At 41.8% G+C, this 27,322-nt stretch overlaps 1 protein-coding gene and 1 pseudogene across 2 annotated transcripts in view; both read left to right on the forward strand.

The window, feature by feature from the left end:
• Positions 1–27,322, forward strand: part of LOC125456790 (5-hydroxytryptamine receptor 2A) — a 342,509-nt gene that overhangs the window by 181,319 nt on the left and 133,868 nt on the right. The window lies entirely within an intron of this gene.
• Positions 13,341–15,138, forward strand: LOC125457091 (small ribosomal subunit protein uS8-like; annotated as a pseudogene).

Below are 27,322 nucleotides of genomic sequence, written 5' to 3' on the forward strand. Positions count from 1 at the left end.
AGTCCAAGCGAAATAAATTTCAGAATGATGACTAAGAAAGCCACTTCAAAAACAATACATTATTTCACGACAAGTGATGTCTTTGTAATAGGGAAAATTAATTCAGGAAAGCATTTATGATTGTGTTCAGAGAAAACTCATTGCGGTAGGGGTAAGGTCAAAATTTTGTTAGAACATTGCTTTAAAAATGAACACCGGACTGTGACAGTGACTGATAACAGGAACTCTCCTCCATTATGCCACATGATCACCTTTTCCTCCTGCCCTTTTCATCTCTCTATCCATGTTTATTTCTTGTCTGGTCCTCACCTCTTCGGCCTATTCTCTCTCTTCGTTTCCCATCTACTTCCAAACCTCTTCCTGTTGCCTCTCCCCATCCTCAAACCCTAGTTCACTTAAATATTACATTGGGTGCTGACTGTTCGCGCACATCACGAGGAACTGACTGGCATTTCTTGTATGGCAAAGCATATGGTTCGGTAGCAGGCCATTCAGCCTATCAAGTTCACACCGACCCTTTGGAAAGCGTCCCACCCAGACTCATCCCCTTACCCTATCCCTGTAGTGCTGCATTTCCTGTGGTTAATCCACCTATGCTGCACATCATGGGCGATTTAGCATGACCAATCCAACAAACCTGCACATCTCTGAACTGTTGGAAGAAACTCATACAGACTTGGGAAGAACATGCAAACTCCACACAGACAGTTGCCCAAGTTGGAGTCAAACCCAGGTCTCTGGAGCTATGAGGCAGCAAGACTAATCATTGGGCCACCATGTCACCCCTTGTCTCTGCCAGGATTGCTAACTAAGAGAACTACAAGGACGCCACACTGTTGCCATGGTAGGTCAGGAGGACCACTGATAGATGTTCCTAAGCAAGTATGTTGAGTGTGGGCAGTTTGCAGGTTTAGATTTGGGGGTTCATATGAATGTGGTTCCAGTTGCTGTGCAGAGAAGCACTAAAAGGATGAACAAATGATGTGACGTTTGAAAATCTGCTCAGTAATGGCTGTGAGAGATATTGGGAACTCAAATAATGAATGTTTAATTTCCCAACCTGTTTAAATGTGTCTCCTTATAATCACAGCCATTATTACATTAGCAGGGTATGTCTAAATCATTCAACACAAAATGCATCTTTGCTGCTATTAAACCCTGCAATTCCTGACACAACCCATGACTGACTCTCAGAAAATACATTCACCTCTTCGATCAGCCAGTACCATATGTTTGTTGCTTCATGTGTCCTTTATTGTTCCATTCTATTCCAGCTGTAACCTGCAAAATAGCACCACAATGCCTCATATTAGACACATCCCAACCTTTTTGACTGTAACCCTTCGTAGCTGAGTTCCTGTCCGACTCCTTTCTAAAATTATAGATGCCATCAGCTTTTCAGGTGGACATTACATCCCTTCCAAGCATTCTCCAATTGGAAAAAGATACCTTCTTTCCTGGCTTTCGATCTTTTGACAGAGCCCAGCTATTCCAATAATCAGATAGTCACTGGACCAGTGCAGACTGGAATTGCATATCAGCGCTCTGCAGGATCCCAGATTCAGCTAACTCCTTAGGAATTGAGGATTCTGAGAGGCAATTCCCTTGATTCTAAAACCCCCTTGTTATGTTTGGCAATTCGGAGAATTCTGCTTCAGTTAAGCTAATAGTTACTCAGGATTGTGGATCAAGTCTGGCAACATCTGCGGAGAAAGTAAAGAGTTAATGTCTAAAGTTTGACATCTGGGATCTGAAATTCTGAATATCAGAGTTATTTTAGACTCAAAACATTCATGCCATTTCTTTCATCATGGATGCTGCCAGACCTGTTGACTTTCCCCTGCACTTTGAGTTTGCCTCAGATTTCCAGCGTCTGCAATAGTTTGCTTTTATGAAAAGGGAAGATACAGCTTTAAACCAGGGAGACAGTGTAAAGGTATGTTTTAAGTTTTAGAAAACATGCTTACTGGAGCATACTGAAAGTAAGACACACAACCTTGACTTTTTCTTGGTCAGGGAGAGAGAGGTCAGACAGAACAGAGTTGGCGGCTTTCTGAACTAAGAGGTAACTGCTAGAAAACAACGTTCTTATTGGTTCCATGGCCGCTAACCATAGAAGCAACAGAAGCTTCTAGCAGCTAAAATCTTTTCTCTCCCACCAGTATGGAGAAGAAACATTTTTCACTCACTATTCCCCTGTAAACTGCTAGCTCTCCAAATCCCTAGTTGAAAATAAAAGAAGGAGAATCAGCTTCAGCGGTAAGTAATGAATGGGGTGACACTGTGTCTCAGTGGTTAGCACTGCTGCCTCTCAGCACCAGGGACCCAGGTTCAATTCCAACTTTGGGCAACTGTCTATGTAGAGTTTACGCATTCTCCCTGAGTCTATGTGGATTTATTCAGAGTGCTCTGGTTTCCTCCCACTGTGCAAAGATGTGTAGGTTAGGTAGATTGGCTATGCTAAATTACCCATTGTATCCAAGGACATGCAAGCTAATGATGGGAAATGCAGGGATAAGGTAGTGGGTGGGATGCTCTTCGGGGGGGGACTGTAGACTTGATGGGTTGAATGGCCTACATCTAAACTGTAGGGACTCTATGAAAGACTGAGAATTAGCATATCGAAGGAGTCAATAAAAAACTGAAGGGAAAATATCTCACCAGTGTTTCTGATCTAGAACTGTGCTTCTCTAACATTCTTTTCCTTTTGTCTTGTCTATTTGTATGTGTATGGGAATTTTTAGACAGGCATACAGTTTATGTTATTGAGTTAGTCATTCATGTGGCTTTGTCACTGTTGGTTAGAAAAGCAGTTTGTTCAGAATAAATTTCTTCTTAGGGAAAACTTTGTTATTCATATTCTCTTAAACTGAATTAAGCAATTAGGTAGCATTTGACAATCAGCGATTTAATCAGATGTTCACATTTGCGACAAATCCAGGAGAGGGGATTTAATTTCCACTACACTACCCCAGTGAGTTTTGGCACCTGACAAAACCCTTCCCCAACTGTCTTGGGACCTGACTTCCCTCTCACTGGACCCAACACACCCCCACTGCCAATTCCCCTCTCTCTGCTGTATTCAAGCTCCGTTCTCCCTGCCAGACTTGACAACCCCATTCCCACTGCTGGACATTGCATCATCCCTGACACTGTTACTGGATCCTTACCCACAATAAACACTCCTTCACCTACCTGGCACCCTACAGACCTGGTATTGTATCCACTAGGCACCTTAACCGCACAGTCACCTGCGTGCTCCTTCACAACAGCTGTCTAAGTGGCTAACCAGTCTGCTGGACACTTAAACCTCACCGAAGACAGCATTTACTGCTGTGGAAATGGGGTCATGGCTTGACTTTTTCTGACTAACCCGCACTGTGAGGGAACTGTTCAATTTCAGGTGCGCTCCATTTATTTGAAGGAGCTGGGATCAGGATTTCCAGCGGGAAGTGCAGAGCTCAGTCCTAACACCAAAATGTAGGAGCAGAGTGGCAATCTGCCTTAGTATATCCATGGTAATGACTTTAAATCCATGATGCCCGATTATTAACCACTCACCAAAGGAAATAGGTTTATTCCATCACTGGATTGTTAATCCAGAGACCCAGGAGATAATACTTTGAGGACCTATGGTTTGAATCTCAACATGGCGTTCAGTAGAATTTGAATTTAACAACAATCTAGAATTTGGAATTTCATAATTGCAACAAAGCCAATGTCAATTGTCAGGAAAATCTCATCCTTTGGGGAAGGAAACTTCTATCCTTATCAGGCCTGGCCTACATGCGACTCTCGACCCACAGCAATGTGGTTGACTCTTAACTGCCCTCTGGGCAATTAAGGATAATCTCTCATCATCTTGAATCATAGAAAATCTCTTTCAAGTCACCTCTTAACCTTTATTATTCCAAAGAGGGTAGAAGGAATTTTCCTACCTGTTCTATTGGGTTTTTTTTAAATTAGTTCAGGGATATGTTTGCCACTGGCTACTGGTGCCCTGGAGAATAGTGATGAGCTGTCTTCTTGAGCCACTGCAGTCTATTAAGGAGGGAATTCAAAAATCTCTCATCCCCAGCAAACTCCTCCGTACCGTGCAGAGATGGTCTTCGGGTTGGTCTTTTGGCAGGATAGCAATCACGATCACAAATTAACAGAAGCAACAAAGGGTCTTATTTTCCTCTTTTGTACAACATAGGTGAAAATGGAAATGTGAACAGTAGCAACCACTGGTAATGCCAGTGGATTAGTAAGGCAGAGGCATGAAGTCCTTCAATGATTTATCTACTTATGAAATGTGCCGTGTCACATTTAGAGTTTGCGGCACAGGCTTTGGCTTTGTGTTGTAACGTAAAACAGATGGTAAAGTGTCAGGAGCTTGTGTTATATCTCCCCTGTGTTTTAAATCTGTTGACTCAAGAGTTGAAATAACAAGATGTGAAACAGAGCAGCAACTCACAGTTGCCTGTTACCACTCAAACTAACAATTCCTCTCATTTGAGGATTCTTCTAACTCCATAGACAGTTCATATTTCTTTCACCGAAAGGACCAGCTCAACTTGATAAGACCTTCTGAAAAAAGGAAGACTCTAATTTATATAGCGCTTCATCACATTGTAAAGTGGTATCTCTCTCTTCACCTTCCTTCTGCTTGCTGTGAGTTGTACCAGCTGTCCTCACTGCCTCCCAGACACTTATGTTAGTTCATTCCATAAGGTTGCTACCAGTTCCGTCTGGTTTGATGGATCTAGTTACCACTGCCACCTACAGTAATGTGAGGTCTACTCTCTTGTGAGTGTATAGCATAACAGGATTTGTTGAACGTAATAGAACAGCTGTGTAGAGTTTTAGTTAGGCCATATTTGGAATATTGTGTACAGTTCGGATCACTACACTAAATCGAGGTCGGCCTCCATTTTGTGCCTAAGCCCTGGAGTGGAACTCACACCTGGAATTTTGTCAAGCTGTGGAAACTGTGCAAATCATTGAGCCATGTTCACACATTGTTATTCAGGTGTCCTGTGTTCTGAAAGTGCCCTGAAAATCCCAGAGTGGCAGCCCCTCAGGTTGTAAATGATGTCTACTCAGGGTTGGGAGATTCTGCCATGAGGGATGATGTGGCCGACCAGGCCAATTCCCGAACTGCTGGTTTTTGGGCAAGTCATAGGGTCATACAGCACAGAAGCAGGCCCTTCAACCTAACTTGTCCATGCTGACCAGGTTTCCTAAACTGAATTAGTCCATTTGCCTGTTTTGGGGCCACATCCCTCTAAACTATTTCTATCGATTACCTGTATTTTTGAAATGTTGTAATTGTACTCACCTGCACTACGCCTATGGCTTAGCAGGAGTTATGGTTTAGGGTGATAAAGTGAATCTAGATATAAACAGCCTGCGGAAAACATCTATGTGGATATGGTCAGTAGCCTTGCCAATTTTCTGCTTGTCAATTTTTTAAATGACTTAATTAAGACAGAATGTTGATCTAATATATTATTTTAATTTTTAGTCAATCTTGAACTCAAACATTGTAGCAGAGTAAAATCTTGAAGCCCATATCAGAGCAGTTAGGCTGTTTGGCAGCCTCAGCTCCGGATCATACCTAAATACCATAGACCATAAGATGTAGGAGCAGAAGTAGGCCATTCAGCCCACTGAGTCTGCTCCACCATTCAATGAGACCATGGTTGACATAATCATCTTTGACTCCAACTTTGTGCTTTATCCCCATAACCCTTCACTCCCTGACTGATTACAAATCTGTCTACCCTGCTGATTGAGGGTATTTTGCTATACCAGAATATATAACAACCACACTCCAAGGAATCACAGGATGCTGCAGCAGAGGGAGATCATACGGCCCATATGCACCAGCACTTTGGTAAAACTTTTCAATTAATCCCACTCCGTTCACTCTTGGTCCATATCCCTGGTTTATTTTTTAACCCTTTCCATGTATCATCCAATTCTGTTTGGAAAACTATGATTGCATATGCCTCCCCCACTTTATCAGTTTCAGATCAGCACAGCTCACTGTGTTGCATGTATCTTTCTTATGTTGATTTTGGCTCGTGCATAAAACATAGGGTCAGTGCATTATCAGACGGCATGATTTCAGCACGCACAGTGTATTCCAATAACACATGAACTCTGCTTGGTTATATTCACTTCTGCACAATCATTACAGATTGATAAATTGATGATTGTTGTACACATGGAGCCAAAGATGGATTGTTGCTAAAAAAAAGTAGGCCAGGATCACATTATGAAGTTAACTTTGAGAAGGCAATGGAAACAGGTAGCCATTACTATGTATAGTCAAGAGGACTCTGGGTAGAGTGCTGCAAGAAGTTTATCGTCTCTTACAGGAGGCAATGGCCGAGTGGTATTAGTGCTAGATTATGAATCCAGAGACTGAGGTAATGTTCTAAGGGCCTGGGTTCAAATGCTGCCACGGCAGACGGTGGAAATCGAATTCAATAATCTGGAATTAAGAGTCTAATGATGACCACAAATCCATTGTTGATTGCTGGGAAAAAAACCCCATCTGGTTCACTAATATCTGTTAAGGAAGGAAACTGCCTGCCTTACCTAGCCTGGTCTACATGTGAATCCAGACCCACAGCAATGTGTTTAACTCTTAACTACCCTCTGGGCAATTAGGAATGAGTACTAAATGCTGTGATTTTTTTAAAAAGCCCACATGTGTGGTCAAGGTCAGTGAAATCATTCTCAAATGCCCTTCCCTTCCAAATGCTCCAATAGCCTCACACACACTGCTCAATTCACCCAACTAAGAACAATCTCTGGCAATCATGACCCTTACCTTACGCGTGTACACTTCACCATATCCTGACACACACAACAATGTTGTAAGCCTCACACTCACATCTCACAGATAGTGACCTTGAAGGCCAAATCACTGAAATGAATTGCAACACACTCATAGATACTTGCTTCCCTTCCTCTCACCTGCAGGTCAAGGTGGAACATAGCCTGAGGCAACAAAAGCTGGAAGTGATGGATATTAGTGGTTATTGCTGCATGTGCTCATTCTGATACAGGAGATAAGCTCACTATTACTGGAGCAGTAATGACCAAGGCTGACACCAGTGGAGGGGCTGAAACCATTGAAGATGGTAGAATTCTCATACTTAATCCTCCTCCTCACATTCAGCTTCCCTCTCCATCCACAATCTCTTCAATTTAGTATATGGACCAAGCTCCTACCGAAAATTATGCTGTCTGCCCAGCCTCAGGGATAAACTCAAAACAAGTCAGTCAACTGTGGCGAACAAAAGAAGCTAAGTAACGTGCAAGATTAAAAGAAACGGCTGATACAGTTGCCGGAAATAGAAGTAAACCAAAGGATTGTGAGGATTTTAGAACTCAGCAAAGGAATACCAAGAAAGTGATAACAAGAGGCTAGAATACAAATGTAACCTTGCAAAAAGCATTTTAAAATGTATGTAAATGTTCTTTAGATACATAAAAAGGAAACATTTGGCTAAGACAAATGTGATTATAGGTGAGAGTCAAGAGAATTTACAATGGGGAATGGACAAATGGACAAAGAAGTTAAATGATTGTGTTTTCACTGAGGAAGACACAAAAGAATCTCCCAGAATTAGACATTGAAGGAATTAGGGGCACAGACAATTGAAGGCAATTACTATTAATAAGAAGGTAGAGTTGGAGAAATTAATGGGACCACAGCTTGATATCTCTTCAGGACCAACATGCTAGAATGCTGAATGAGATTATTATGGACTGAATAAATATACTATAACTGTGGGTGAGGTGCCTGATGACTGGAGGATGGCTAATGTTATACATTTGTTTAAGAAAGATTGTAAAGAGAAACTGGGAAACTATCGACCTGTGAGTCTGTTTTCGGTTGTGTTGAAATTGTTGGAGGTGATTATAAAAGATAGGATTTATGGACATTTAGAGAGGCAAAAATTGATTAGGGATAGTCAGCATGGTTTTGTGTGAGGAAAATCATGTCACACAAACTGAATTGAGTTTTTTGAGGAAATTACCAAAAAGATTGATAATGGCACTAGTAGACATTGTTTATTTGGATTTCAGTAAAGCCTTCAACAAGATTCTGCATGGTAGATTAATTACTAAAATTAGGTCTCATGGGACTCAGGGTGAGTTGCCAGTCAGACACATAATTGGCTTAAAGGCAAGAGACAGAGATTAATGGCGGAGGGTTGTTTTTCAGACTAGAGACCTGTCACCAGCAATATTCCACAGGGATTGGTTCTGGGTCTTCTTTTGTGTGTCATTTATATAAATGATTTGGATGAGAATATAGAAGGCATGGTTAGTAAATTCGTGGATGACACCAAAATCGGTGGCATAGTAGACAGTGAAGGTTTTCTGAGATTACAAAGGGATCTTGATCAAATGGGGCAACGGGCTGAAAAATGGCAGATGGAGTTCAATCTGGACAAATGTGAGGTATTGCATTTCGGTACAACAAACAAGGGACAGGGCTTATACACTTAATGGTAAAGCCTTGGGTAGTATTGTAGAACAGAGGGACCTAGGGGTGCACATACACAATTATTTGAAGATTGCATCAAATATAGAGTGGGTGATTAAAAAGGTGTTTGGCACGCTCGCCTTCATTGTTCAGTCCTTTGAGTATAGGAGTTAGGAAATCATGCTGACGTTGTACAGGACATTGGTGAGGCCTCTTCTGGAGTACAGCGTCCACCTCTGATCACCCAGTTACAGGAAGGATTAAAATAAAGCTGGAGAGAGTTCAGAAGAGATTTACCAGGAAGGAAGGATTAAGTTATAAAGAAAGGGTGGATAGGCTGGGACTTCTTTCACTGGAGCATAGGAGGTTGAAAGGCGACCTGATAGAAATTGTTAAAATAATGAGGGGTATAGATAGAGTTAATAGTATTTTTCTTTTCCCTAGGCTGGAGGATTTCAAGACTAGCTGGCACATTTTTAAGGTGAGACAAGAGAGATTTAAAAAAGAAAAGAGGAGCAATATTTTTTACACAGTGAGTGGTTCGCATGTGGAATGAACTTCCTGAGGAAGTGGTGGATGTAAATACAATTGCAATATTTAAAAGACATTTGGATAAATAAATGAATAAGAAAGGCTTTGAGGGAAATGGGCCAGGAGAAGGCAGGTGTGACTAGTTTAGTTTGGGATTATGTTCGGTATAGACTGGTTAGACTGAAGTGTCTGTTTCTGTGTTGTATGACACCATGACTCTATGGTGATCATCGTCAAACATCACACTGATTTTTGGATAGTGCCAGCAGATTGAAAAGTAGCAAATGCCACCCCATTATTTACGAAGGGACGGAGATAGAAATCTAGGAACTACAGATGTGTTAGTCTGAAATCAATGTGGGGGAAAATGCCAGATACTGTTATAAGTGATGTGATAAATAAATACTTGGATAATAATAATCCAATTAGACATAGTATGGATTTGTGAACAAAATATATTTGATGAAACTGTTAGTCTTTCAAGGCAGTTACTAGCAAAATTTATAAAAGGGAGATTGATATATTGGACATAATTTACTTGAATTTTCAGAAGGCATTTAATGAAGTCCTCCACAGGTTATTGAGGTAACAAACCGGTAACAAGCAGAAAACATAGTAGGAATAAACAGGTAATTCTCACACTGACAGCCTGTGACTGCTGGGACATCACAAAGATGGCCCAGAACGGGTATAATGGGTACACAATTTTACCAATGATTTGGATATGGGGACTGAATGCAATTATTTCAAGTTAATGGAGAACAAAATGTTAGGTGGGTATATATGTTGAGAAGAAGATGCAAACAGGCTCTTGAGGATTTGACAGTGAATGAACAAGAGCATGGCCGATGGAATGTAATGGGGAAAATATGTGAAATTGTCCACATTGACAGATGTATTTCTTAAACAGTAAGAAGTTAGAATGGGTAGATGTCCAAAGGGACCTGGGTGTCCTCATCAATAAGTCATTGAAAGCTAATATGCAGGTACAGCAAGCTATTAGGGACACTGGTGGTAGGTTAACCTTTATCACAAGAGGATTTGAGCAACAAAGTCTAGTTTTAATTGTATATAATCTTGGTTAGATAGCAACTTGAGAACAGTGTGAATTTTTGGTCCTTATCTTAGGAAGGATATCATAGGGCTGAGTTCACCAGATTTGTCCTTGGATTAGCAGGGCTTTCCTATGATGAGAGATTGGTAAAACAGGCCTGTATTCTCCAAAATTTCAAAGAGCGGTGACCTGTCTTACAAAATACCTACAGGCATAGTCAGGATAAATGTAGGTAAGATGTTTCTCCTACTGAAGAGTCATAGAGATTTTACTGTACAGAAAGAGGCCTTTCAACAAATCACCTCCATGCCAGTCATCCAACATCTATTTGTTCTAATCCCATATCCTTGTTTGCTATAGCATTCCAATGTTCTTCTTGAATAGTTCTTAAATGTCTCAAGGGTTCACGCCTCCACCAACCTTTTAGGCAGTGAATTCCCAATACCCACAAACCTCTGAGTAAAAAAGAAATCCCTCCAATGCTCTCCAAACCTCCTGCTCCCAACCTTCAAACAATGCCCTCTAGTTATTGGCCCCTCTACTAAACGGAAACCTTTCTCCATTTCTACCCTGGCTGTGCCCCTCAGAACTTTATATACCTCAAACAGTTCTTCCCACACCCCATGTAAGCTTTCTATGCTGTAAAGAAAACAATCCCAGTTTGTCTAGTCTATCTTCATAGCTGATCCACTTCAGCCCAGGCCACATCCTGGTGAATCTCCTCTGCTTCCTCTCAAGTGCAATCGTATCCTTCCTGCACTGTGGTGACCGGAACTGTACACAAGCCTCCAGTTGTGGGCTAACTAATGTTAAATACAGCTCCAGCATAATCTCCTTGTTGTATTCAGTGCTTTGACTAATAAAGGCAAGTGCCCGATATCAGTGTGGAGCTGGAGGAACACAGCAGGTCAGGCAGCATCAGAGGAGTAGGAGAGTCGGCGTTTTAGGAAGGGTCCCCACCCGAAACATCAACTTTCCTGCTCCGCTGAAGCTGCTTGACCTGCTGTATTCCTCCAGCTCCACCATGTAGTACAGACTCCACCATCTGTAATTCTTGCTATATGCTGTCTTCATCACCTTACCTACCTGACCTGTTGCCTTCAAGGAGCTATGGGCATGCACACTAAGGTGCTTCTGATCCTCTATACTTCCTTGATACCTACCATTCACTGTCTGCTCCTTTGCCTTGTTAATCCTCCCACAGTGCACCACCCCTCACTTCTCAGGATTACATTCCACGTGCCACTGTTCAGCTCATGTGGCCAAGCCGTTTAAGGCTTTCCTCCTTGCTATTTCCCAAACCAATTTTCATATCATCTGTCAACTTACTGATCATGTCTCCTACATTTATGTCTAGATCATTAATATACACAACAAACAAGGGACCCCACCATCGAACCCTGCAGTATACCACTAAGGACAGTTTCCAGTCACAAAATGCCATTCGACCATCACCCTATGTTTCCTGCCACTAAGCCAATTTTGGGTCTAAACTGCCCTGGATTCTGTGGATCTTAAATTCGTGAGCAGTCTGCTAATGCAAAACCACGTCAAAAGGTTTTACGAAAGTCCATGTAGACAATATCAATTACACTATCCTCATCAACTCACCAAGTTACCCTCTTAAAAAAACCAAATTTTATTAGTAATTATCTACCCTGACAAAACTATGCTGAGTATCCTTAATTAACCCTTGCTTTTTCAAATGGAGACTTAATTCAGTCCCTCAGAATTTTATTCACTTATTTCCCTCCCACTGATGTTAGGCTCACTGGCCTGTAGTTTCCTGGTATAGCCCTTCTTGAATAACGGCACCACATTAGCTCTCCTCTAGTCTAGTATCATTCCTGTAGCCAGAGAGGATTTGAAAATTAATGTTGGCCACTGCAACCCTGTCCCATAACTCCCACACCAGCCTTGCATGCATCTCGTCTGAGTCTGGGAATATATCAACTTTCAATCCTGATAAACCGCTAATTTGTTCAAGTAAATTGAAGTCTCCCTTCCCTCCTAATTTTCAGACCTTTATTGTCATTCTCCATTGTGAATAGAGATGCAAAGTATACATTTAAAACATCAGCTCTGACTTCTGTCTCCGCACACAGAGCACCACTTTGATTTCTCACGGGCACTCCTCGTTCCGTGGTTATTCTCTTTTTACACTTATAACACATCTTTTGATTTTCTTCAACGTTACCCACCAATGTTCCTACATATTCCCTCTTCCCTCTCCTAATTTATTTTTTTAAGCCACCCTCTACACTCTATTCTCCTCTGGGGTTTCCAATGTTTTAAGCCTTTGGTATCTATCAAAAGCAATATCCTGACCAATCTTCTACATCTATTCACATCCAGGGTTTTCTGCACTTGTTACTCCCACCCTCTACCTTCACAGGAATGAGTTGGCCTTGCACTGTCACCATTCCCCCTTTCAAATGTCTCCCACTGCTTTGATGCGGATTTTCTTGCAAGTAGCTGCTCCAGTCCACGTATGGCCAGATCCTGTCTTATCTTAGTAAAATCAACCTTCACACAGTTTAGAACCTTTATTTCTAGTCGCAGAAGATTCTGGATAATCCAAGATGGAGGATGGAAGAAAATTGTGGTTGAAAGAGTTGCTCCTTATTTAAGGTTTTGTTGTAGTGTTGGAAGTGACTTCTTTAATTTCTTGGAGCAGCAATTACTGTTTTAGAAGCTGTTGCATTGTTCCCCTTTTGTCCTTATGCATAACTCCCTCAAATCTACTGAATTATATTCACTAACACTGAAATACTTCCCCACTGACACATCTACCACTTGCTCAACTTTATTCCTTAAGACTAGGTCCAACACTGCCTCTCCTCTTTCAATGTGCTGGTGTGGAAAACTCTCCTGGACACACTCCAGAGGAATCTAAAACCAGAAGTCTGGAACTCAGTTTCAAACTTAGAGGGAAGCCACTTAGCACCAAGATAAGGCTTTTTTTTGTCCCTGAGAGGGGTATGAATCTTTGGAATTGTCTCCCACAGAGGACTGTGGAAGCTGAGTTATTAAACATGTATGAAGTAGAGATTGACAGATTTCTGATGAAAAATCACATAAAGGGATATGAAAATATTCAAGGGGACAAAGGGATTGAAGTAGACAATGAGCCAGGATCTCACTGAATGGCAGAGCAGGCTCAACGGGCTGAATGGCCTACTCCTGCTCCATCTCCCTATATCACCTGACAGAAGAAGGTGAACTTGGAGTGGGAGGGAGAGGATCTATTTGTCATGATCCATGAAGGAACAGATGGAAAGTAGCATTAGGAATGAAGCTCAGCTGGCGGCTTTTGCAGAGTTTGGGGCCAAGTTAAAAAGCAGAATCACAAATGTAACAATCCCTGGACTGTTTCCTGTTCTGCATACCAATTGGCAGATTAGACTGGTAAATGCATGACTGAAGGAGTGAGAGACAGGAATTGCACTTCATGGGCCACTGACATTGTACTGGAAGTAAAGGGGTCTCTTCAATCAGGATTGACTCCACTTGATAAAAACCAAAAGAACTGTAGTGCTGTAAATCAGAAACAAAAACAGAAGTTGCTGGGAAACCTCAGCAGATCTGGCAGCATCTGCAAACAAAAGTCAGAGGTAATGTTTCAGGTCCAGTGACCTTTCCTTAGAACTGTTCAGCTGAACTTTTCCAGCAACTTCTGTTTTTGACTCCACTTAAATCGATACAGACAGTGTGTGTGTCTCTGTGTCTATGTGTATGGATATGTATGTTGTGCGTGTGTCTACATCTCTGCATATCCGTGCCTGTGTGTGTGTTTGTGTGTGTGTGTGTGCATGCGTATGTCTGTGTGTGCATCTGAGTGTGTGAGAGTCTGTGTGTTTGTGACTGCGTGTATCTGTGTGTGAGAGTCTGTATGTGTCTGTGTGTGTGTGTGTGTCTATGTCTATGTGTATCTGTGTCAGTCTACGTGTGTGTGTGTGGGCCTGTATATGTGTGTCTGTATCTGTGTGTGTTTTGTGTGTGTGTACCTGTATGGGTGTGAGTCTGTGTGTGTGTGTGTGTGTCTGTGTGTGTGTGTGTCTGTGTCGAAGTTAACGAGCATTAGTAACTGAGGTGACAGTGAGGAAAATTAGAAAAAAATCCAAGCTAAAGGCATTTTGTCTGAATGTGCAAAGGGGTTGAATTAATCTGCAAAAAAAATAATCTACATTTGGAGTAGCAGGAATTAATCAAGAACAGTCAGCATGGCTTTGTTAAGGTGAGGTGATGTCTGACCAAGTTGATTGAATTTTTCTAAGAGGTGACCAGGTGTATAAATGAGGAAAATGCTTTGATAAAGTCTACTTGGACTTCAGCAAGACTTTAGCTAACGTCCTGCATGGGAGACTGTCAGCTAAAGGAAGAGAGCGCAGCATCGAAAGAAATTTGGCAAACTGAATCCACAATTGGCTGGGAGCAGGAAGCAGAAGCTGATGGTTGAGGGGTGTTTTTCTGACTGGAAGTATGTGTCCAGTGGGGTTACACAGGGGTCAGCGTTGGGGCTCTTGCTGTTTGTGGTTTATATAAAGGATTTAGACTTGAATTTGGGAGGGTTGAGCAGTAAGTTGACAAATGGAAGAAAAATTATTGGGGTGATAAATAATGAACAGGATAGCCTTTGGATTAACTCGTTCCCTCTCCTTCAGGCATCATGGTGTGCATGAAATGTTCTAGCCAATGCCCATACCAGCTTGGACAATGCAGAGAAATGTGGAAAACACCAGGTTCTCATGTGGCCAAAGTGATTGTGAGATTCCTGACTGTAATGATGAAGCATGGCTACATTAGAGAGTTTGAGACTGTTGATGACCACAGAGGTGGAAAAATAGCTGTCAATCTCACTGGCAGACTGAATAAGTGTGGTGTCATTAGCCTCGCATTCAATGTTCCAGCCAAACAGCATGAAAGGTAGCAAAATGGCCTCCGTCCTTCCCATCAGTTTGAACACCTCATTCTAACAACCTCAGCTGGGATCACAGACCATGAAGAGGCCAAACAAAAACATACACGAGGAGAGATGTTAAAAATTTTTTTGTCCTAAAACACGCAACCTGCTGATAAAATACACTGAAACCAAAATAAAAGAGGATACAGATGTGCGGATCAGATGGGCTGATGAGTGGCAAATGGAATTCAGTCTGGATAAATGTGAGGTGATGCACTTGGGCAGGACAAAGAAGGCAGGGAATATATGATGAATGAAAGGACCCTGGGATGCAGAGAGGATCAGAGGGACCCTGGTGTGCATGTACAACGGTCCCTGAAGCTATCAAGACAGGTGGATAAACTGGTTAAGAAGTAATATGGGATATTTGCCTTTATTAGTTGAGGCATAGAGTTTTAGAGCAAGGAGGTGATGCTGGAACTGTATAAAATGTTAGTTAGGCCACAGCTAGAGTATTGTGTGCAGTTCTGGAATTCACATCAAAGGAAAGAATGCGATAGCCCTGGAGAGGGTGCAGAGGAGATTTACCCCAGAATGTGACTTGGCTGGGAGCAGTAGAGATTTACCAGGATGTTGCCTGGGCTGGAACAGAGGAGATTTACCAGGATGTTGCCTGGCCGGGAGCAGTGGAGATTCACCAGGATGTTGCCTGGGCTGGAGCAGAAGAGATTAACCGGGATGTTGCCTGGGCTGGAGAGTTTCAGTTATGAAGAGAGTTGGGCAGACTGGGACTATTTTCCTTATAGCAAAGGCAGCTGAGGGTTCATGATTGAGATCTGTAAAATTATGAGGGATACAGATAGGGTAGACAGGAAGAAACATTTCGCCTTGATGGAAGGATCAATGACAAGAGGGCATAGATTCAAAGTAAGCTGCTGTAAGTTCAGAGGAGATGTGAGGAAACAAATTTTTACCCAGAGGGTGGTGGGAATCCGTAGATCATTGCCTGTAAGGGTGGTAGAGGCAGAAACCTTCCTAACATTTAAGCAGTATTTAGATGTGCACTTATGGTGTCAAGGGAAGCTGAACGGTCTTGATATGAAAGGGTGGGATAAATACACTTGAAAAGCATAACCTTTGCAAAGGGTTGAAGATTGGGAAGATTTTAGAATTCAGCAAAGGAAATCCAGGAAATTGATGAAGAAGAAGTGATATCTGAGTAGACTAGCAAGAACGATAAGACAGATTGTAAATGATTCTGCAGGTATTTAATTAGAAAGAGATCAGTGAAAGTAAATGTGAGCCCATTAGAGGTAGAGACAGGTGCAGTTAGATATGGGGAATAAGGAAATGGTAGACACATCAAATAATTGTTTTGTAATCTGTCTTCATTGTAAAAGACACAAAACACAAATCAAGTATGTTGGAGAATCAGCTGCACATTGAGTGATAGCAACCCATTGCAGATGTGGTACAGCTCTGAATTTGTACATGGCACCTGCAAAGCAACCTGCTTGCATTCAGTGAGAGCCTGTAGTGGAATGAAATCTTTGCTTATTCTCCCTGTCACGCTGCAAGGTCAGAGATTGGGAACTGCAGTGTCAATGACTGGGAGCAGGAGGTCGCAGAACTCTTGAAAGGTGAACTAATTTCTTCACCCCACATATGCCATATTAGTCCCTGTAGAGTTCAGCAACTTTAAATAATACTACAAATCTCCTGTTAACTCTGCAACAGCCAGTTACTGAGAGCTGTTACTAATCCCTTGCTGGAAGAATCTCCTTCAAACTGCTGAAACACATATAGATATAGCATGAACTGCAGGTGCTGGAGTCGGCGTCAATACAGTGTGGAGCTGGAGGAACACAGCAGGTCAGGCAGCATCACAGGAGCAGGAAAGCCAACATTGCAGGTCAGGACCCTTCATCAGAACCTGCTGTGTTCCTCCAGCTCCACACTGTATTCACTCTGAACACACATATATTTGTGTAAGGTACAGAGATAACAAAGAACAAAGAAAATTACAGCACAGGAACAGGCCCTTCAGCCCTCCAAGCCTGCGCCAATCCAGATCCTCTATCTAAACCTGTCACCTATATTCCAAGGATCTGTATCTCTCTGCTCCCTGCCAATTCATGTATCTGTCTAGATACATCTTAAATGATGCTATCATGCCCAATTCTACCACCTCCGCTGGCAACATGTTCCAGGCACCCACCACACTCTGTACAAAGAACTTTCCACGCATATCTCCCTTAAACTTTTCCCATCTCACCTTGAAATCGTGACCCCTAGTAATTGAGTCCCCCACTCTGGGAAAAAGCTTTTTGCTATCCACCCTGTCTATACCCCTCATGATTTTGTAGACCTCAATCATGTCCCCCTCAACCTCTGTCTTTCTAATGTAAACAATCCTAATCTACTCAACCTCTCTTCATAGCTAGCAACCTCCATACCAGGCAACATCCTGGTGAACCTCCTCTGCACCCTCTCCAAAGCATCCACATCCTTTTGGTAATGTGATGACCAGAACTGTATGCAATATTCCAAATGTGGTTAAATCAAAGTCCTATATAACTGTAACATGACCTGCTGACTCTTGTACTCAATACCCCATCCGATGAATGAAAGCATGCCGTATGCCTTCTTGACCACTCTATCGGCCTGCGTTGCCACCTTCAGGGTACAATGGACCTGAACACCCAGATCTCTCTGTGTATCAATCTTCCCCAGGGCTTTTCCATTTACCGTATAATTCACTCTTGAATTGGATCTTCTAAAATGTATCACCTTGCATTTGCCTGAATTGAACTCCATCTGCCATTTCTCCGCCCAACTCTCTAATCTAGCTATATTCTGCGACAGTCCCCTTCACCATCTGCTACTCCACCAATCTTAGTGTCATCTGCAAACTTGCTAATCAGACCATCTGTACCTTCCTCCAGATCATTTATGTATATCACAAACAACAGGGGTCCCAACACGGGTCCCTGTGGAACACCACTGGCCACAGTTCTCCATTTTGAGAAACTCCCTTCCACAACAACTCTCTGTCTCCTGTTGCCCAGCCAGTTCTCTATCCACCTAGCTAGTGCATCGTGGACCCCATGCGACTTTACTTTCTCCATCAGCCCACCATGGGGAACTTTATCAAATGCCTTACTGAAGTCCATGTGTATGGCATCCACAGCCTTTCCCTCATCTATCAACTTTGTCACTTCCTCAAAGAATTCTATCAAGATAGTAAGACATGACATTCCCTCCACAAAACCATAGTGCCCATCACTAATAAGCCCATTTTCTTCCAAAAGTAAATAGACTCTATCCCTCAGTATCTTCTCCAGCTGCTTCCCCACCACTGACGTCAGGATCACCGGTCTATAATTACCTGGATTATCCTTGCTACCCTGCTTAAACAAGGGGCCAACATTAGCAATTCTCCAGTCCTTCAGGACCTCACTCGTGCTCAAGGATGCTGCAAAGATATCTGTTAAGGCCCCAGCTATTTCCTCTCTTGCTTCCCTCAGTAACCTGGGATAGATTCCATCTGGACTTGTCCCCGTAATGCCTTTTAGAATACCCAACACTTCCCCCCTCTTTATGCCGACTTGACCTAGAGTAATCAAACATCTATCCCTAACCTCAACATCCATCATGTCCCTCTCCTCAGTGAATACCGATGCAAAGTACTCATTAAGCACTCATTTTCTCTGATGTCTCGCATAACTTCCCTCCTTTGTTCTTGAGTGGGCCAACCCTTTTTCTAGTTGCCTTTTGCTCCTTATGTATGAATAAAAGGCTTTGAGATTTTCCTTAACCTTGTTTGCTAAAGATATTTCATGGCCTCTTTTAGCCCTTTTAATTCCTTGTTTCAGATCGGTCCTACTTTCCCAGTATTCTTCCAAAGCTTCGTGTTTTCAGTCACCTAGACCTTATGTATACTTCCTTTTTCCTCTTTGCTACTGTCATAATTTCACCTATCATCCATGGTTCCCTAATCTTGCCCTTTATATCCCCTCATTTTCACAGGGACATGTCTGTCCTGTACTCTAATCAACATCTCTTTAAAAGCCTCCCACATATCAATTGTGGATTTACCCTCAAACAGCTGCTCCCAATCCACATTCCCCAGCTCCTGCCGAATTTTGCTATAGTTGGCCTTCCCCCAATTCAGCACTCTTCCTTTCGGACCACTCTCATCGTTGTCTAGCAGTATTCTAAAACTTACGGAATTGTGATCACTATTCCCAAAGTAATCCCCTACTGAAACTTCAACCACCTGGCTGGCCTCGATTCAGGTTGAAAATAGTACCACTAAGATCAAATCTGTGTCACATTTTAACAGGAACCACCTATTCTGTATACTTTTAGTGCATGTTCCCAGTGCCCACGATGACAACTTATCTGAATTGACATCCAGGTCTGCTTACACAAGAGGCATGTGCATGTGGTGCAGAGGTCACTTTGGAACTGAAACAACATTCAGAACTACAGGCACTGCACAATCAAATATTGCAGCCGGAATATATTAATAACATGATGCCTTTACCAGTTGATCAGATAACCCCTCCAATTGACTTCGGTCTGATGCCTACAGCATGGAAACAAATCCTTCGGTCCAACTCATCCATGATGACATCGCAACCTAACCTAGTCCCATCTGCTAGCACTTGGCCCATACCCCTGCAAACCCTTCCTATTCATTGACCCATCCAGATGCCTATTAAATGTCAGTGCATCTGTCTCCACCAGCTCATTCCATTAATGCACCACCCTCTGTGTGACAAAGTAATCCCTCAGGTCCTTTTTAAATCTTTCCCCTCTTACCTAAAACCCTCAAGGCTTGGACTCTCCTACCCTAGGACAAAGACTTTGGATAGTCACCCTATCCATGCCCCTCTCAATTTTATAAATTTCTATAAGGTCACCTCTCAGTCTCCAATGCTGCAGGGAAAAAAGCCCTAGTTTATTCAGCCTCTCCCTTTTACTCAAATCCTCCAGTCCTGGCAACATCGTTGTAAATCTTTTCTGCGTCCTTTCAGCATCCTTTCTATTGAAGGGCATCCAGAATTGAACACAGTACTCTAAAAGTGGCCTCACCAATGTCTCTTACATTCAAAGTTCTGACTGATGAAGCCAAACATGCCAAATGCCCTCTTCACCTCCCTGTCTACCTGTGACTCTACTTTCAATGAGCTGTGCATCTGCAACCCCTAGGTCTCTGTTTAGCAACACTCCCCAGGGGCCTACCATTAAATATATAAATACTGCCTTGGTTTGCCTGACTGAAATTATTCTCTCCTCTCCTCTTATGGTGGTAATTATTTAGTCTGGTATGGTGATCCACCATGTGCCCTACAACTGTATACCTGTCTTAACACTAAACATAAAAGTCAAGAGGATTGGTCTGATCTATTCAATTCTAGGTTACAGATCCTTTTGGTTTGCTATCATTCATGTGCACAATGTCATTCCATGACTCTGCTGTATTCCCTGCTTGCTTCATCTTAGCCAATGACTCCTTGGATCAGAAGAGGATTTTATGTGTACAGTTTCAAAATTTGTAACTTATGAGTTATTGTTGCTGTTTCAGCAAATGAAAGCCTGACACGTTGTAAAATATCTCTGTTTATTGGAGTTTTTAACCTATTTAAAACAGATGGGTTTGTGTCCATGTTAAAAAAAGCAAAGGAATACTAGGCAAGCGTCAAGCCACCAGTAATGGCATTAGCTATTTCTTCGTGTTGCTGAAATGTACTGACATTGTTACCTTATCTTTTTGTTTTCCTATGATTTATTTACACCTCTTGCCAGGACTTAATTGATAATGTGTGTGACATGTCGACACACTTTCATTTCTGTGATATTTAGAGTCCACTCCGTCCCACAGCAAAATAAAACACTGCACCTCTGTTTTACATAACACACAGAAACATAGTTTGAGAAAACAGATGAAAACATTACAATCCACTTCATGAATGTCTGGACTTTTATAATCATTAGGTGGCTTGCTAATTCAAAAACTGATTCATACTCCCCCCTACCTATTTTTGTCAAGTGCCCAGGAGAGACACTTTTAATTATTCTCCACCAAATAAAATATATTGTCAAGTTCTGAATTGCCAATAAACCCACCAGAATCTGGAATATTTATTTATTTTTCAATGATTGCTTTGGTTTCCAGCTGAGAAGTCACAGAGGATGGCTGCCATATCTGTTGTTTAGCTCACAGAGTAATTCTGCGTGAAAGCGATTGTCCTCATCTCAACCTTAAATGGCCAGTTTATTATCCTAGCTTTTAACGATTCATGAACTAAGTCACCTAGGTCCCTTTGCAGAGTAATTTCTGTTTTACTACAGAGGACTGGCAAATGCATGTGGTACCAGCAGATTACATAAGAACATTAGAAATAGGAGTAGAGTAGGCCATCTGACCAGTCGAACCTAACTCTGCCATTCAATATGATCATGGTTGACCTTTTTGTGGACTCAGCCCCACATACCACCTGCTCACTATAATCCCTAATGTCTTTACTGTTCAAAACTCTACCTACCTTTGCCTTAAAAACATTAAACAAGGTAGCCTCAACTGCTTCACTGGGCAGGGAATTCTACAGATTCACAACCCTTTGGGTGAAGAAGTTCCTCCTCAACTCAGTCCTAAATCTGCTTCCCCTTATTTTGAGACTATGCCCCCAGTTCTAGATTGAACCCTCACTCCATGTGAAGGATGTAGTAAATGTATCCCCTATCTGAATTGCTGCCCAGATCCTCATGAATCCAGATTTCTACAAAAAAAAACCCATAAAATTATGCTTTTGCTTTGTACAGAAGTGGAAATCTCAAGCAATGTATTACTCTGGTAAGACTCTCCTATCAATCACTATGATTTAGCATTGTGAGAGATTTTATAATTAATATTAATTTGGCTTTTATTGCAAATGGTGATATCCCTATTCACCAGTTTACCATGATACACTAATAGGGAGTTTTTTTTCTAGCTGGAGAGAGTCACTCAGCATGGAAACCCTTGTATACTCTAAAACAGTGTAAAACACGATCATGGACATGTAGAAAATGGCCATCAAATGGTGAAAGAAAGGAAAATTACAGCTTGTACTTCAATAGCTCCTTTTATGTTCTTAGGTTGTTCTAAATATAGTACAGCCAATTAAGTATGATAAAAACATTATAAGTATGGTAATGTAAGAAATCCAGCTGCTAATTTCACCCAGCTAGATCCCTCATATTGTATTAAGGTATGATCTAATTTAAATCTACAATTTAAATAAAATAAACGGAATATAGGAACAGGAACAGGCCATTCAGCCCATAAAACCTATTTCATCTTTCAATTAGTTTACAGCGATCATCTACATTAATGCCACTTTACCATGTTATCCCATAAACTTTGACGTCATTACTATCCAGAAAGTTATGGATTTCCATCTTGAACAGCCATCTGTGAGAGAGAATTCTAAAGGTTCACCACCTCCTGCGTGAAAGCGATTGTCCTCATCTCAACCTTAAATGGCCAGTTTATTATCCTAGCTTTTAACGGTTCATGAACTAAGTCACCTAGGTCCCTTTGGACATCAATACCTCTCAACCCCTCACCATTCATGAAATACTCTGTTGTTCTGTTTTCTTCTTACTATATTCTATATGCTAAGTTCTTGCTTGTCCAGGCCCCCTCAAAGCCTCCTTGTGTCATCTTACATTGAGTTTAGTGTCATCAACAAATTTAGAAATATTACATTTTATAGATGTTGAACACCTGAGGCCCTAGCACTGATTCTTGTGCTATCTCACTTGTAACAACCTGCCATTCCCTGTGAATGAACATTTATTCCTACTCTCTGCATTCTGTCTGTTAAGCAATACTCAATCCACAGTAGTATCTACTCCCACTTCATGTGCTCTAACTTTATTTACAAACTTCCTGTGTAGGACCTTATCAAAATCCTTCTGAAAATCAAATACACCACACCCGCTGGTTCTCCTTCATCTCTGCTGCAGGTAACATCCTCAAGAAATCTCCAACAAGTTTGTCAAACATGATTTCCATTTCATAAATCTATGTACTCCATCCAATCATACCAGCTTTCGCTACGTGTTTAGTTATTGTATCCTATATGATAGATTTGAATGCTTACCCTAACGAGGGCTGTCATGAGTCAATCAAAAAGATGGCATTGACACTAGGAGAATCCAAAACTAAAGGGCATAGGTTTAAGGTGAGAGGGAAAAGGTTTAAAAGGGGCCTAAGGGACAATAATTTCATGCAGAGGTTGGTGTGTGTATGGTACGAGCTGACAGAGAAAATGGTGGAGGCGGGCAAAATTACAACATTTAAAAGATGTTTGGATGGGTACATGAATAGGAAGGGTTTAGAGGGAAATGGGCCTAATTAATTTAGTATATCTGGTCAGCATGGACAAGTTGGACCAAAGGGTCTGTTTCCGTGCTGTACAGCTCTATGAATCTATGACGCTATCATGTGTGGAAAAAGGAGGAGATAAGGCCTTAAGACATAGGAGTGGAAGTAAGGCCATTCGGCCCATCAACTCCACTCTGCCATTTAAATCATGGCTGATGGGCATTTCAACTCCACTTCCCTGCACTCTCCGATAGAAAACATATTTTGTAGAACAAAGATCCCGATCACAAGGATGGAAATGAGATGTTTCTCACAGTTCCTTTAACGTTTCTTAATAATGGTGACAAGATGTGGTCTGCATCTTTGGTTCAATAGCTGATCATGGCTTCAATCTTTCTTTGCAATAGAATTATTTATTTAGAGTCTCTGGATCCGTTTTGACTTTTCAGTCACAGAGAAATGGAAAGATGCCTCTTGTTTGCAGGTTTCTGGGTGTCTCAAAGGGCACTGCGCACCAAAACTGTGCCTAGACTAATCCAAAGACTTTTATCAGACTGTTTCTCTTTAATTCAAAGACTCCCAGTGCCTCTCTGTCTCATATAATACCCGCATCACTCTCTAAAAAGTAACATAGTCTTGCGCAGCTTAAATGTACACCACATAATCCATTAAAAACTCTCCTGATACTTTCTTGTTTAGCTATAAAGCATTACTCAACTTCCAATTTCCAGGTTATGGTCCAAAAGGAAACAAAAATAATGTGGTCCCTTACAGTATGCATAGTTTGCATTTTAACTGTCTTTCATTAATTTAGTTCAGAGTTGCTTCAAATGCTAAGGGTGCAGTTCTTTCTACCTCCATTAAAAAGGGCGCAGATCAAACAAAGGGGGGAATTGGAATATATCTCAATGTAATATTTATCTTTCCATAGCACACTCTCTATTGCTGTCAATCTGGCGAATTCTAATGCAGCAGAGACTGGGTACCATGTGCAGATACATTGCACCACATAAGTATTGCTTAAACATATTTGAGAAGGAGCTACACAATCAAAATAAAACTGTATGCAGTGCAGTTAATAAACTTTTTGATTTTTTTGCCCATGAAAATCAAGAATTAATTTTGGCACACTGAAAAACACAGATAAAATGAACTTTAATGGTCATTCCACCAATGAGCAGTCATTAAATCACTCCCAACTGTAGGAGGACTGATCTTTCTAAATTACATAATGGCCATATTTTAAACAAAGCCTTAATGCTTTAATTCTGCAATGCTAAAAGCCAAATACAGATCAAGCCGCACTTATTCCTTTAGTACAAAAAGTCGGGAGGAACCATGTACATGTAACTGAGTTGAGGGTGCTTATGCAACTTGATAGATTAGTGTCAGGAGTAACAGTTTTTATGTTACCACCTGAGAGTCAACTTCAGGAGATAAAGGGAGGTAGAAGCAATATGGAAATGCCCTTCCAGCACTCCTTGTGGGCCAAGACAAGGTGGTGTGTTTCTCCCATGCCTGCAAGTAAATCAATTACCCACTTTTTACATTTTCATTTTCCTATGATCAAAGCCATACAATCAATTCAAGACCTTCCCTGTCCAATGATCTCTTGTAGCCTGCCCCAAAACCATTAAGCAATAAGGCCACAGGCCAATATATTCTCAACAACTGCAACCAACCCCCACTCCCACCAACCCTAATCAATCTATGCCATGATCAATCCAGGGCACCTCCTTGATGGCCTATGCTGATTGTGGATCTCTCTTTTCCACCTCTCAGCTCCTTGAGTGTAGCGTGCTTTACACAGGCTTTATACCATCCTTCCAATCTACCTGCTCACCAGGAAATACAGTCAAACATTTTAAGCTAGGAGCTGGTGACCCACACATTGGATTATCCCACTATACACCTCCCAGTTTCATTCATTCCCTAACCATTTCCCTGCAAATGTTGGGCCCCATTAGCTGTACCCAGGAGTGTGGACAACTTACAATTAGGATTTACAGTCAAAAACTGAAATAGATTTGGTAAAATGGCCTGCAGAGAGTGATATATATCACTGAAACCAGAAATGAGAAAAATATCATAAAAATATTATGTGCATTTTAAATTCAATAAAAAATTACTTCATATCAATATAATTCTGCCTACCAATGCAAAGCAAAAAGGCAGCAGATGGATTATAACTGCCTTCTGCAAATTCCCCTCTAATGGTCTCACCATCTTGAATTGAAACTATATTGTCATTAGGTCAAATCCTGGAACTCCTCCCTGAGCAGCATTATGTGTGTGCTGACCCAACATTGAATGCAGTGGTTCAAAAAGCTCACAAAATAGCTCACAATCGTCTTCTCAAGGACATTGAGGATGGCAGCAGCCAGCTACACCTATATCCAGTGAGTTAATTTTTTTTAAAAATGGAGTGTATAGAAAAAGCGAAAACTAACCCAGTGGATCCGTCTCCCACTGCAACTACCAGTCTGTCTCCTCTCCACCTATTTTCTCCTCTATCCATCTTCTATCCGCCTCCCCCTCTCTCCCTATTTATTTCAGGGCCCCCTTCCCCTCCCCCATTTCTGAAGAAGGACCTAGGCCCAAAACGTCAGCCCTCCTGCTCTCCTGATGCTGCTTGGCCTGCTGTGTTCATCCAGCTCTTCACATTGTTATCCCACTTTCAGTACAATGTCTGTCCCATTATGATTGGATATATAAGCCTGGATTTTCATCCTCCAGGCAAGGAGCGGGAGTTTGGAAATCAGACTCGGGTAAGACCCAGGAATCCATTCGTCTGTTCAAACACCTGAACCGCTGTGTGTCAACAACTCTGGCTGTCTAAGTTTTGCTGTCTATTTCATGATGTCAGGGGTTTCAGGCGCATGCAGTTTCAACACTGGTATTTTAAAAGGTCTGGGGGATTGATATTTTTATTGCCCTTCATGAAAAGAAGCTGTTAGTCTTGTTAAGAAAGTGATAAGTTATAACTAAAGGACCTGTGTACACGCATACTGCTCTCAAAGCATCATTGCTTTTGTATGGTATATGCTGCTTGAATGGGCATGGAGGTTCCATATTTTGGCAGTAGGAATCTGGAAGCATTCCTTGGAATGGGGCGGTTGCATCATGAGGACTTGAGTTTTCAAAAGGTTCCTTCATGCATATACTAGGTCATGTTGCTTCTGTGGTGCCATGAACCACTGCTATTTAAAAACCTGCCCTGACTCCATGAATATTGCAGAGCCGTAGGACACGCCCATCTCAATGGAGCTGACCAGGTCGAGAATGCTGGATGTGGAATTGCAATCCTTGTGCTGAAACCTGAAACCCTGCAAACAGGATAAGAATGCGGGAATTGAGGACCCTTCTGCTTTTTAAAAAAGGTCTCCCGGGTCATGCCAAATATCCAGTCAATAGTCATACAGCAATAGAAGTGATTAAAACACAAAAATGTTATTGGAATAATGTGTGGTATTGTGCGGCAAACTGTGGTCTATTCACAGCTTAAAAATGTTCTGGGTGTCTTGACTAGCCACTCATAGAATCATAGAATCCTTACAATGTGAAAGCAGGCCATTTGGCCCATTGAGTCCACACTGGTCCTCTGAAAAGCATCCCATCCGACACACCATCTTTGCACATGCCATAGCTAATACACCTAACCTGCGCATTACGAACACTAATGGTGATTTAGCATGGCCAATCCACCCAACCTGCACATCTCTAGACTGTAGGAGGAAACTGGAACACGCAGAGGCAATCCATGCAGATGCGGACAGAATGTGCAAATTCCACACAGATAGTCACCCAAGGTTAAAATTGAACCTTGGTCCCTGGTGCTGTGGGGCAGCCGTGCTAACCACTGAGCCACCATGCAGTCCACTCATTGAGGGGTCCTACACTCACTCAACAAATGGATAGCCAGTTCAACATAGAGAGCATCAAGGAGGAGGCCATCCAGTT

The sequence above is a fragment of the Stegostoma tigrinum genome, chromosome 12, assembly GCF_030684315.1.
Source record: "Stegostoma tigrinum isolate sSteTig4 chromosome 12, sSteTig4.hap1, whole genome shotgun sequence".
NCBI lineage: Eukaryota > Metazoa > Chordata > Chondrichthyes > Orectolobiformes > Stegostomatidae > Stegostoma > Stegostoma tigrinum.